At 42.7% G+C, this 13228-nt stretch overlaps 1 protein-coding gene across 3 annotated transcripts in view; it reads right to left on the minus strand.

Annotated features, from left to right (window-relative positions):
* The window catches only part of slc6a9 (solute carrier family 6 member 9), a 211145-nt gene extending 206208 nt beyond the window's left edge, over window positions 1–4937 (minus strand). The window contains exon 1 of one of the 3 annotated variants that reach the window (XM_052013130.1): window positions 4600–4937. The gene's annotated coding sequence lies outside the window, so the exon portion shown is untranslated. Of the gene's footprint in view, window positions 1–3203; window positions 3331–4358; window positions 4504–4599 lie in introns of those variants that run through there. The other 2 variants (XM_052013128.1, XM_052013129.1) reach the window with 2 other exon arrangements.
* Window positions 4938–13228: the final 8291 nt, after the last annotated feature.

Genomic DNA, 13228 nt, shown 5'->3' on the forward strand with positions numbered 1-13228 from the left:
TTCGAGGTTTAACATTCTTGAATTCTAACATACTAACATTTTTACTTTTATTTTACGTATTATCATAAGTAGTGATTAATAAAATAGTTTTTAACACTGAATCATGCTCAGTGTGTTTCTTTTGTTGCTGGTTTGTGACACCTCATACCAGGTAAGATGCTACACGAGTTATGAAAGATATGTTCTTAAAACAGTCATTGGCCCAACAATACAGAAGTTCTGAAATTCATGTAATTTATTACAGATCCTGCTGTTGATCAAAGTGGACAATCAAAAATGTCTGGAAACTTCTCCCTTTCCTTTCACCCCAGGTTTTGAAATGATAAACCCTCTCCATGTATCCCAATTATAGAAGGTGTTAGTGTGGTGGCTTCATGTCAACCAATTGACATTTTAGTAATGGAGCTCCTAATTTGTGTAAGTTCAGGAAGACTGAGTGAATCAAGTAATGAGAAAGCCACACACAATATTTGATCTATGTAGGAAAACAGAGAAAATGTGATATGCATCAACACGTTCAAAAAGAGAGATATGCAAAAATATTTATATATACAGTTATGCAAATAGACAAAGAAGATTGAGCTAATTGTTAAATCAGGCAAAATGGGCCATCATGCAGTGACGATTCTCAAATTAACTATAACTAAATGTTGTGGCTTTTTACCCCAAAATTATCGACGCAAATATCCTACTTATTTTGTATCTGAAAGCCACAAAGTTTTTAAGTTATTCCAATTCATTGCTGCAACATAGTTTCTTAAGTTAAAAGTTGTCACCTTGCTGCAAAGGTAATTTCTCATGTTACCTATATTTCAAGCATTCTATCAGTTCAGTTTCAGGTCTGTAAGGTCTGTGTACTCCAGTCCCAGTGATTCTGGCCAAAATAAAAAACTCAAGGGCCATTTCTGAAATCCAGATCCCATGAACACTTGAATATTTCAAAACAGTTGGTTACTGGGAAAACTTATCAAGTGCTGCTGCTATCTGTCAACATAGGAATATTCAGGGGTGCTATTACCATCATTGATTGGCCAATCATCATTTAAAAATTGACTCCATACAAATATCAAAATGTTAAATTATCATTGTACCAGTGCACAGGTTAACCACTGGAATATTATGAAGATGTAAACCTGGTGATTAGGGTGATGAGTTCTGAATTCATCAGACTAAGGGTTTATAAGCCCAGTGTGTCAAATTGCAATAATTAATTTGTTTCCGTGCAAGATGCCAAGAAACCACTGTGAAAACTGCTGGATTGTGAAGATTCACTAATGTTCTTCAAGGAGAAAACCTTCCCACTTTTCTCATTGAGCTTCAGGTCTCTTCACCCTGAATGACTGTTAAAACTCTCAAGGCTTACTCAGACTGTGTAAATAAAAACAAACTCATGCCAGGGTTGCTTGCATTCCAAGAGCATTCAGTCATAGAACCATTACAGCATGGATGAAGGCCATTTGGCCCATTGTGCCTCCACTGGCTCTCTGTAAGAGCAATTTTGACATTCCCATTCCCCAGCTCTACAGCCCTGCAAGGTTTTTTCACTCAAATTTCTATTCGGATCCTTCTTGAAAGCGGCAATTGAATCAGCTTCCACTGACTGAATTCCAGATCATCTTCACCAGCCTTATGAAGACAAATTTTGCTGTTCCTCTGGCAATCATTGAACAGTCTCTGTTCCAAGCCTAAACCGGCCCCATTCCTCAACTTTCTCCGCTACATCAACGACTGCATTGGTGCCACCTCTTGCACCCATGCGGATCTCGACAGTTTCATAAATTTCACCACAGATGTGCACCCTGCTCTCCAATTCACTTGGACTATCTCTGACACCTTTCTCTCATTCCTTGATCTTTTCATCTCCATCTCAGGAGATTCCTTATCGATCAACATCTTCTACAAACCCATTGATGCCCACAGCTACCTTGATTACAGCTCCTCCCACCCTGTCTCTTGCAAGGACGCTATCCCTGTTTCTCAATTTCTCTGCCTCCACTGCATCTGCTCCCATGATGAGGCTTTCCACTCCAGGACATCCAAGGTGTCCAACTTCTTTACTACCCATGGCTTCCCCCCTACTATGGTCAAGAGAGCTCACACTCGCATCTCTGCCATTTCCCGCACCTCTGCTCTCACCCCCACCCCTCCCAGAACCAACAGGGATAGGGTCCCCCTTGTCCTCACATTTCATCCTACCAGCCTATGTATCCACAACATCATTCTCTGCCACTTCTGCCATCTCCCCACTACCAAGCTTATCTTCTCCTCCCCACCCCTTCCAGCCTTTCATAGGGACCGCTCTCTCCGCGGCTCCCCAGTTCACTCCTCCTCCCCCCCCCCCATTCATCCCGCTCCCACCCTGGGAACTTTCCACTGCCCCCGCCATAGGCGCAACACCTGCCCCTACACCACCTCCATCCAGGGACCAAAACAGTCCTTTCAGATGAGACAGAGTTTCACCTCCACCTCCCTTAATATCATCTACTGCATTCAGTGCTCCAAGTGTGGCCTCCTCTACATTGGTGAGACCAAACACAGACTAGATGATCATTTCGCAGAACACCTACGCTCCATCCGTAACCGCGATCTGCATTTCTCGTTGCCAGTCACTTCAACTCCCCCTCCCACACTATCACAGATATATCAGTCCTCAGCCTCCTCCACTGCCAGGAGAATTCCAAGCACAAACTGGAGGAACAGTCCTCATTTTCCATCTTGAAACCTTGCAGCCCAACAGCAAGAACATTAAGTTTAATGTAATCCCCACACTTTAAGTAACCCCCACACCCACCCCCAACTATGCTTCTTCTTTTCTTCCTTTTCCTAGCCTCTCTCTCTTTTTTCTACCCCCATTTTTTCCTCCTTACCTTTGACCCAACCCCCACTGGATCTGCTCTCCCCTCCTCCCCCACACCTGCCTATCACTATTTCTTACCTGCATCTACCTATCACCACCCTGTGCTCAGCCCACCTCCCCTCTTTTGTCCACCTGTCCCTGCTCTGCTTTCCGCCCCCCCCCCCCCCACCCCTCCTATATATTGGGCTTCCCCTTTTCCTATGTTCAGACCTGAAGGAGGGTCCTGACTCCAAACATTAACGGCCTGCTTTTCTCCTCGGATGCTGCCTGGCCTGCTGAGTTCCTCCAGCATCATAGCGTTTTTCATTTTAAATATATGTCCTTGATATTTCTGAGAAATGGGTACCGTTTCTCTGTCTTTCATTCTGCCTTGATCCTTCTCGGTTTTTGAACAGCTCTGACATATCCCTCACATATATTAAAAGCTACTGCGGATGTTCCTCCAGACAGCCAAACATTTGTGTAGCAGACACTGCCAGGAATCCAGCCTGGAAATGGAGAAAATGTTGAAAATGCACAGCAGGTTTGTCGACATCTCCAAAGAGAAAAGACAAGGCTAATTGGACGCAAGACCTGTTTGAAGTGCCTTTAATCCAAAATGTTACCCTGCCCTTTCTGCTTAGAGATGCAGTGCATCTTCTCTAACAGGTGAAAGCACCTAACCTGCATTTTCTCTTTACGCAGGCTTGCATTTTCATCAATTTCTGCGTTTAGTTCCGATTCCAACATAAACCCCCCCCGTTTAACCGGTGGGAAACCTTTCTGAATCCTCTAGGGCAATTTACCTTTTACAAGTACGCTTCATCTCGCCTTCATGACAAGGAAGAGCTATTGGCAATGAATTATCAGCAAAATAGAACAGAGAGCGAAGGCAAAGCAAGATCAGCCGGTGTAAATGCGGCAATTATTTAAACATGATCGGCTACTAAGAGGAAGGGGCCAATATTTTGTTATGCGGGACATGTACGAATGAAAGGAGGTTACATTCTGCATTGACAACACGCTATCTCGTACAGTGGCGGCGGGATTTGATGTTGCACTGATAAGCAGGAATACATCGCTGAGATATTACTCTTGCCCAGACTGCATTACAGAAGAGACGATTGTGACGGTTTTTTTCTTGTTTAGCTCGTTACTGTCCCTTGACTGCAGGATCTGCCACGTGTTCAAGTGAATATCACTTTGCAATGAACGAGGCTCCTTCCCCGGGGAGCAAGTTTTATCAGTCAACAGACAGCGCACGGACACACACACACACACACATCTGAAACTTCAGCCCTCTGCGGCACCCAGTGACCACGTCCGACTACAAACCTAGTCTAGTTCGGTCTTGCTGAGCACGTCGGTCGCTGCAGTAAAAAAACACAAAGAGACGCAGAAGAAAAAAAATCCATTCCCAACACTTTGCTAGCCCACCGTGAACGAGAGAGAGGGAGAGAGACCATGCACGATAAAGAGTCTTCAGAATACAAGCGGTGTGGAACCGTAGTCAGGCTCTTACCTTTCTCTATGTAAGCAGATCAGTGACCCTCTACAGATGTAGCACATATAATGCTTTGCTTTGTTTTACGGCGGTGATCTTCCGGACGGATTTGGTCCTGAGTTGCGTCAGCCTCTCTCCTATGAAATGACCTACTGAAATCCACTCGCCTCTCTCTCTCTCTCTCTCTCTCTGACTCCTCCTCCCTCCACAAAGCCTCACATTTTATTTGTAGTGGTTCCACCCATCTCCTTCTCCTCACCTCATTTGAGCATCGCACACTTTCGCATTTACGTGATGGGCGAGTCGTCAGTGCACGGATAGCAGGGCGAAAGCGAAGGGAGACCGCTGACATTATCTTGGAAATCAATGCAGCCGTGGTCATCTCCCCTTGTCTCTTCCACCGCAGCCCGCCTCAGAATAAGTCACACCTGACCCGTTACGAAGCGATTTCAAGGCTATGTTTACAAAAAGCAAGGAATCACAGGACCCTTATAACACATAAGCAGTCCATTTGACCCGTCTCGTCCGTACTGGCTCCATATGAGAACAATCCCCTCTCCCCATAGCACTATAAATGTGTCCCTTTCACATCATTGTCCAGATTCCTTCTGAACTCTACAGCGTCGAGGGCTCCTGACAGACGTGTGTAAGATTACGAGAGGCATAGATAGGGTACATGGAGTCTAAACGTCAAATGCCAGAGGGCATGGGTTAAAGGTGAAAGAGGGAAAGTTTAAAGGAGATTTGCTGAGCAATTTTATTTTACGGAGGGTGGTAGGTGCCTGGAACACGTAGCCAGGGGAGATGCTAGAGGCAGATATGATAGCAACATTTAAGGGGGCATTTAAACAGATGATAAACAGGTGGTGAATAGAGGGTTATGGACCCCTGTGCAGGCAGTTGGGATTAGTTAGACTGGCATCATGGTCGGCACAGACGTGATGGGCGGAAAGGTCTGTTCCAGTGCTGTGCTGTTCTATGTACCTCCACTGCTTCCCCTAACAATGCATTCCAGAACCTAATCGCTCCCTGTGTGAAAGTCAGGCAGAGGGATGGTCGACGGTTTGGGCCATCCCTCTGCCTCCGCAGATGCTGCCTGACCCACTGAGTTCCTCCAGCAATTTGTTTTTTTGGCTTTATACGTAGGTTAGCTGAAGTAGCCCTTTCACCAGTCACATCCTTCATCTGTATTTTCTACCTCGTGCGCATATTTCCAAAACTTGAGAGGATACTATCCTCAATGATCCCTTGTCTTTAATTCGTTAAGCCATAGACAATAAGTTTCTTTGGGTGGAACAGCTTAACAACTACAACAGAGGACAATTTGGTTACCGTCTGTGTTGCCTGATAGAGCGGTGGAGGCAAATTCATGGAGGCTTTTAAGAGAGGCTTGGATCGGCACATGAATGAGAGGAAAATGGAGGGATATGGGCATGGTAGTGTAGCGGTTAGCGTAACGCTATTACAGCGCCAGCGACCCGGGTTCAATTCCCGCCACTGTCTGTAAGGAGTTTGTACATTCTCCCTGTGTCCGCGTGGGTTTCCTTCGGGTGCTCCGGTTTCCTCCCATATTCCAAAGACGTACGGGTTAGGATGTTGGGGGCATGCTATGTTGGCGCCGGAAGCGTGGTGACACTTGTGAGCTGCCCCCAGAACACTTTACGCAAAAGGTGCATTTCACTGTGTGTTTCAATGTACATGTGACTAATAAAGATACCTTATTCTGTAAGTAGGAGGGATTAGCTATGTCGGCACAACATTGTGGGCCGAAGGCCCTGTTCTGTGCAGTACTGTTCCATGTGTACCCTGCTTCCTTGGCTGCACACCAGCTATTCACTTATCTAGTGCATAGAGGTTCATTTCCCTGGTGTGGACTTCCACTTTTGCCACTTGGCACAGGGTAACTCTAACCTTTAACTCCTCTGCCACAACTTAATATGTCACGACTGGTTAGAGCTTTACTTACATGCATAAGCTATTCTTATGATACAGGGGTAAAATGAGCAAGGAGAGCAAGAAATGACTATCATAGGCACTATTGGACCACATATTTACAAGCAAGCTGAAGGTTCCATCTCATATTTGTACTTCTGCAGTTTCAATGGATTAAGCTGAGTGGGGAGTGCATTTATATTGAAACATATTGATAACAACAAATATCAGTTAACAAGTTGCCCTTTTGCTAGAATAATAACCCATCCATATAAATGTCAGGTGTCTTGATTTAGATGACTTTTGGTCTGGATGTGTTTTTAAATTCAAAAGAGGAAATTGACACATATGAGCTTCACTCAATATTGCAGTAACTATGAGAGTAGTGCTGTTCAGAATTATTTCGAAGTATCATTGCAAGAGCAGAAGGGTTCAGTAGTTCAGTCTGGTGGAGGAGACAATGAATCTTCTGCTTTTGTTAAGTGTGTGCAGTGAATGCAATCTCAAGATCTAAAGGTTTAATGTCTGGAGGCTGTGCTTAAATTGCTTTACTGCCCAAGTGGTGGCCAACAAGTGCTGTATGTAAAAATTGTGTATCCTCTTGATGCTGGTAAAACAACATGGAAACAAGTCCTTCCATCCACTGCGCTGACCATCAAGCACCCACTTACATTCAACCTGCACAAATCCCACTCCATTCTCCTCATGTTCCCCTCTCTGAAACAGAGGCATCATGAAATGTCAATTGTTCTTGCACAATTGCACTTTCTTTAGATTTAGCTTCAACCCTGCCTTTCCAAGGGTCCCATCCAATTTGATTCACTGTTCATATTCTCCACATGGAATCCTGCTTTTCAAATGTTTTTGGAGATCTTCTCTGGACTGTTTCGAGAAACTTGATCAGCTTTACCAGCCGTTCAAAATGAGACTTGAGAATACCTGTGGTCACACTTAAAGTGGTAATGGCCTTATCTTATCTATTGTTTGCCTTCTGTCTGCAGAAGCCTTACTTGAATCATAAGCAAAAAACAAACTGCTGGAGGAACTGAGTGGGTCAGACAGCATTTGGGGAGGCAAAGGGATTGTCGACATTTCGGGTTGAGACCCTGCATTGGGACTGAGAGTGTAAAGGGGAGATAGCCAGTATAAATAGGTGAGGGGGAGGGGTGAGACAGGACCTGGCAAGTGAAAGGTGGATCCAAGCAAGGAGGGATTGAGGGGCAGGTGGAGCCAGGTGGGGGAGGAAGGGGTAGAGATAGAAGCTGGGAGGTGATAGTGGAAACAACAAAGGGCTGCAGATTATGGAATCTGCTAAGAAAGGAAGGTGATAGGTGGAACCAGATAAGGGAGGGATGGTGGGCAGATGGGAGCAGTAGGGGGAGGGGACCAGTGGGTTGAGTGTGTGGGTGATAGACAGATGGAACCAACTGGGAGAGGGGAAAGAGACTGAGTAACGGGGATGGAGGGAGGTCGTGTTGGAAAGAAGGGGGTGTGCAAGAGGTAGATCAGGTTCAGAGAGAAAGGAACAAAAGGGGTGTGGGTTATTTGAAGTTGGACAATTCAATGTTCATGCGTTGAGTTGTAGACTACCCAGGCAGAATAAGGCTTGACTGGCAAGGAAGCTCAGACCACCAATCATATAAGTAAATTGCTGCAAGTCAAAAGGGATAGTGTGCTGTATGTTATGCTGAAATCGCCACAGAAGCCTTCTGAGATAGCTTTTCTTGACTTTCATGGTGGGTTCATTAGCGATGCACAGAACAGCTGAAATGAAAGCCCTTGCAGTCCATAAAATTGTACCCTGATTCTTTCCATCAATTGTTCTTTACACCAGAGGGAACCCCGCCAGTCAGTTCCACAGGACGCTACTCTCTCCCTTTCTTTCCATTGGGAAGGAAATGAATTATCCATCCCTTAAGTATACAGCATCTGCGACCTTTCTGATACTGTGGTGTAAGTGCCTTCTTGACCTGCTTCTATGCGGCAGATCAGGCTTGTATCTGCCCTTAAAGTGAACCAATTCCAGTGTCTCATGAAATGGAACCTCCTTTTCCACACCCTCTTTCATCTGTGCGGTCATCTTGCTGATCAGTATTACTGATAGCTTGTTTCATAAAAAAACATAAACACTCCTTCATATTTTTTATATGAGCAACATATTTTGTATGTGCATGAAGATGCCTGTAATGTCATTAACAGAGGTATCCCCTTCCATCAGGAGTGGCTTCACTGGAAACAAAGGGTTATGACTTAAAATTAGCCTGATAAGCACAAAACCCTGGGAAACGTTAATGCCAGCTGGGAGATTTATGTAGTGCTTGGAGTCAATAAAGCAGTTTGCTGAAATGACACCTGCAGCTCAGATGGCTGACCTTGAACTATGATGCTGAATTAGTTCATTGACATGAAAGACTCACAAACATGGGTGAGTTACCTTTCAACTTTGCTGCACCTGAAGAGGAAAACAGTTGGCCCATGCAGCAGAATTATTTAGAACTGATTGACAGCCTTTAGTGAGGAGTAACCATGAGGGAAATGGAAGACCAGGTAAGGTTCACTTCTGTCTATTACATCAAGGAGGTAACACACAGCAACCTCAGATTAGTTTCATTTCATTATCATAATTTGCTATTTTACAACTCAGGATATTTGATAACCAGTAAAAAAGACTGAGGTGAAGTCGATTAAAACAAAGAGTAATATATGCTTGGAGATGTGTGGAAGGGTCTGGGGGTTTATGTGTGTAGATCTTCGGATGTAGCAGAACATATTGACAGGTTTGTTGGCAAAGCACTTGGGATCTTGGACTTCAGAAAATAAATAAGCAGTTAAGTACAAAAGCAGTAGCCTTATCCTGAACCATTATAAGGCCATGTTAGGCAATAACATTTCATCCAGTTCCAGTCACAACTTGATAGAAAGGATATGAAGGTCCTTGACAGGCACAAAAGTGATTTATGAGATTGTTCCCAGGAATGAGGGATTTTTGATTGGTCAAACTGGAGTTGACTCCTTGGAACAAAGAAGCTTGAGTGGAGATTTGATAGAGGTGTACAAGGTTACAAAAAGATAAGGTAGACAAAGAAAAGCTGTTCACCTTAGTTGCTGGTAGATTGACTCAGGGACACAGATTTAAGGCTTTGGAAAAGTGATACCAGGAAGATGTGAAGAAGAATCTTTTTATGCAGCAAATGATAATAACCTGGAACCTGCTCTCACAAGCATGATGGAATCAATAAAGATCAATGATTTCAAAAGGAAATTAGGTAGGTACCTGAGTGGAATAAATTCACAGGGCTACAGGAACGTAGAGATGGAATGGAATTAATTGGGTTACTGTACAGAGAACTGGCATGGACATAATAGACTGAATAGCTTCCTTTGTGCTGCTCTGGTCTATGACTCTAAAAGGTAAACTTTCAGTAGTGTGTGTGGGAAGCTACATCAAACAAGAAACTTCAAATACTGGAAATCTGAAACATAAAAACATATTGCGACTACTCAGCAGGTCAAGCAGCATCTGTGGAGGGGGAGCAGATTTAATGCTTCAGGTGGATGAGTCTGTCTTTCTACTTTTCATCAGTAAAAAGATCAACCATTCTCCCTTCATGAGTGCTGCCTGACCTGCTGACTATTTTCTGTTTTTATATCAAACCTTATTTATTAATTGATGTTAATCCTTTTTTCTACATAAGTTCACAATCTAGGATACAAAGGCACTACAGAATCACATCTTATGCTGATCTATATAATGAATTAAATTTATTTTCCAATAGGTCATTAAGCCTGTTATATAATGAAATATGATATTTCTTGTAATATAATATTTCAATTCTTTGGAATTCAAATCCTTGGAATTGGAAATACTCAGAAGTCAGCTACCATATCAAAATTAGACTATCCTTTTCATAATTCCATTGGTATCCCTGCTTCCATCACATAAGGAGATAAGGAGCCAACAGCTGCCAGTTCCACCATTCCCATCGCCAGTTAATATTGGGAAACTGCTTACATAAATGTGGAAATGGGGACTTAATCCAAGATTCCTAATGAACAAAGATTGCAGAGCAACCAGAATCAGAATCAGGTTTATTATCACTGATTTATGTCATGAAATTTGTTGTCTTGTGGCAGCAGTACAGTCAAGACATAAAGATATAAAAATCACTATAAGTTACAAAAATAAATAAATAGTGCAAAAGAGGAATAACGAGGTAGTGTTCATAGGTTCATGGACCATTTAGGAATCTGATGGCGGAGGGGAAGAGGCTGTTCCTGAAAAGTTGAGTGTGGGTCTTCAGGCTCCTGTACCTCCTCCTCAATGGTAGTAACGTGAAGAGGGCATATCCTGGGTGGTGAGGGTCCTTAATGATGGATGCCACCTTCTTGAGGCACTGCCTATTGAAGATATCCTCGAGGGCAGGAAGTGTTGTGCTCATGATGGAGCTGGCTGAGTCTACAACCCTCTGCAGCCTCTTTTGATCCTGTGCATTGGGGCCTCCATACCAGCCGAGATTCAGCCAGTCAGAATGCTCTCCACTGTACATCTGTAGAAATTTGCAAGAGTCTTTGGTGACGTACCAAATCTCCTCAAACTGTTAACAAAGTAGAGCCATTCGCATCCTTTCTTTGTAAATGCATCAATGTATTGGACCATCTGATGGTGCCCAGAGAAAGTGGCATTAATCCATTTGCCATGCTTTTCCTAAAACCTTTTCACCTTAAGCTGCTAAGCACACTTGCAGCTCCTGATCATCCCCTCCCTTTTCCACCACCCCATAAATAGCAGATTGCCAGTTCTGATATTCCTGGCCCTCACATGAGACCTTTGTTTTGATGGTGCCATTAATGACTTGGGCAACAATAGCTTTATCTTAGTGTCTCCATTCCAGATTCGAAATAGAGTCAGTGGCAGGACTATTTACCAACACTGACCTTGTGTGAGAAGAGAAGGCTTCTGGAAATTCAGTATACACAACTCTCAGAATTGGGCTAAACATCTTCAAATAATTTTTTGATAATGGCTAACTGTTCAGCAACCATTATATGTAAGCAAGGAGATCCTGCTGTGCTGTATTTGTGCTGAGATGGCATTAGGCAGAAGGACCGTGCTATTACTTATTTGAAACATTATTATAACCAAGACAAAGACCTCAGCACTACTGGGACGGGTTCACTACTAACACTCTCTTGCCACATTATACCATTGTGGAAATCCTCAGTACATGTTCATTGCTCACCTAGGAGGAGTGGTGGGCAATGAATACATGGAAATCTGGTTTACAGGGAAGGATCAATTTAAAAACATAAAAATAAATTATTTTATCCATAAATGAATTTTTGTAAGCTCTTTTAATATAGTTTAAGAATATCAAGAAAGTTTATTTGTTATTTTTTATATATTAGGATATGAAGTTACAAAGATTTAATTTCCAGTAATAGATAAGCTGGAACATTGTGTTCTGATGAAGGGTCTTCATTCTGAAACATTAACTCTGTTTCTCTTCCCGTAGATGCGGCCTGTCCTGCTGAATATTTCTAGCATTTTCTGTTCTTAAAATAGAACATTATTTAGATTTGATCCACTGTGGAAAAACAGGTTGAGCTTCCTTGATATTCATTTTCCACTGTAAACATTTGCACGCTAAGCAAGTTTTGACAAGTTATTAAGGGTTGTATGATCAGTATGCAAGATAAGTTTTTCACTGTACCTCGGTACAAGTGGCAATAATAAACCAATACCAATACCGGTACCAATACTTGCCCTGTTAAGGTAGAATAGATTTTTATTAATGTGGCCCAGAAAAGTCCTGAGCAGAAGAGTGGTCTTTGTTATTGTAAGATTCTACATCAAATTAAATGCCCCAGTTTCTTGGTCAGGGTGATAACTCTAATTGGCATCTCAGCAATTATTCCTCAGCACACAGACTTACGTAGAGGGTCAGAGTAAAACAATTTTCTTTCTGAAGGTGGTAGTCTGGAACAATCAGAGACATGGAGAGCTCTTATGCTCCAACCTGTCAGAGAGTTGAGATATTCCAGTATGAACACACAACTTGTAAAAGAGCACTCCAAAAACAGTAGTCCATCTGGTTCCTCAAACCTGCTCTACCATTCAATACGTTCATGGCTGATCAGCTCCTCTTCTGTGCCAATTGCCCATAGCCATAAATTCTCTGAACTTTCACAAATTTATCTACCTCCACCTTAAATATCTTGAATGATCTAGCCTTCAGAGCCCTCAGCAAGTAAACTCATATTGCAACATTTCATATTTCTCAGTTATTGATTTAAACAACTATAGGAAATAGATTTATCTCACTGGAAAGCCTTTGATCATTCCTGTCCTCTGTGTAAAATAAACCAGTTCTTTGGATTTTGATAAGATACAGTAAATCAGTGTTAAGTTATTAGACTGGTAAAACAATGGCCTGGACTTACGACTAATAGGCACTAGTGTAAATCTACCCATGGCAATGGGGAATTCAAATTCAGTTATCTAAAAAATTCTGGCACTCTCACAAATGGTCCAGGAATATTGACCATGAAGCAAATGGATTGTTGTAAAGTCCAAATGATCCATTGATGTCCTTTCAAGAAGAAAATTTGCCCCCTGAAATAATCCAGAAAGTATTCAGTCTGAGGGAAATTAGGGATAGGCAATAACTGCTGGCCTTGTCTGTGACAACCTTCAATGAATAAAGTCCAAAGTCCATTTCAATCTATCTTCTGAAAAAGGCAGGTGATGAAATAACCAGGAAAATGCATGTAGTTGCACATGTGAGATTACTATGCCCGTAGAAGCCATTGTTAATTTCTGGGTAATGCTAATACTTAACTAGACATTGGACAGTGAATGTAAATGCCAGATTATGGGAAAATGGGGCCAGTTTAAGGGACTGGCTGGTAATGCCTAAAGTTAAAGGTCAACTGTCAACCTCTGAAATTTTAAACTA

Source organism: Pristis pectinata, chromosome 3, assembly GCF_009764475.1.
Source record: "Pristis pectinata isolate sPriPec2 chromosome 3, sPriPec2.1.pri, whole genome shotgun sequence".
Lineage (NCBI taxonomy): Eukaryota > Metazoa > Chordata > Chondrichthyes > Rhinopristiformes > Pristidae > Pristis > Pristis pectinata.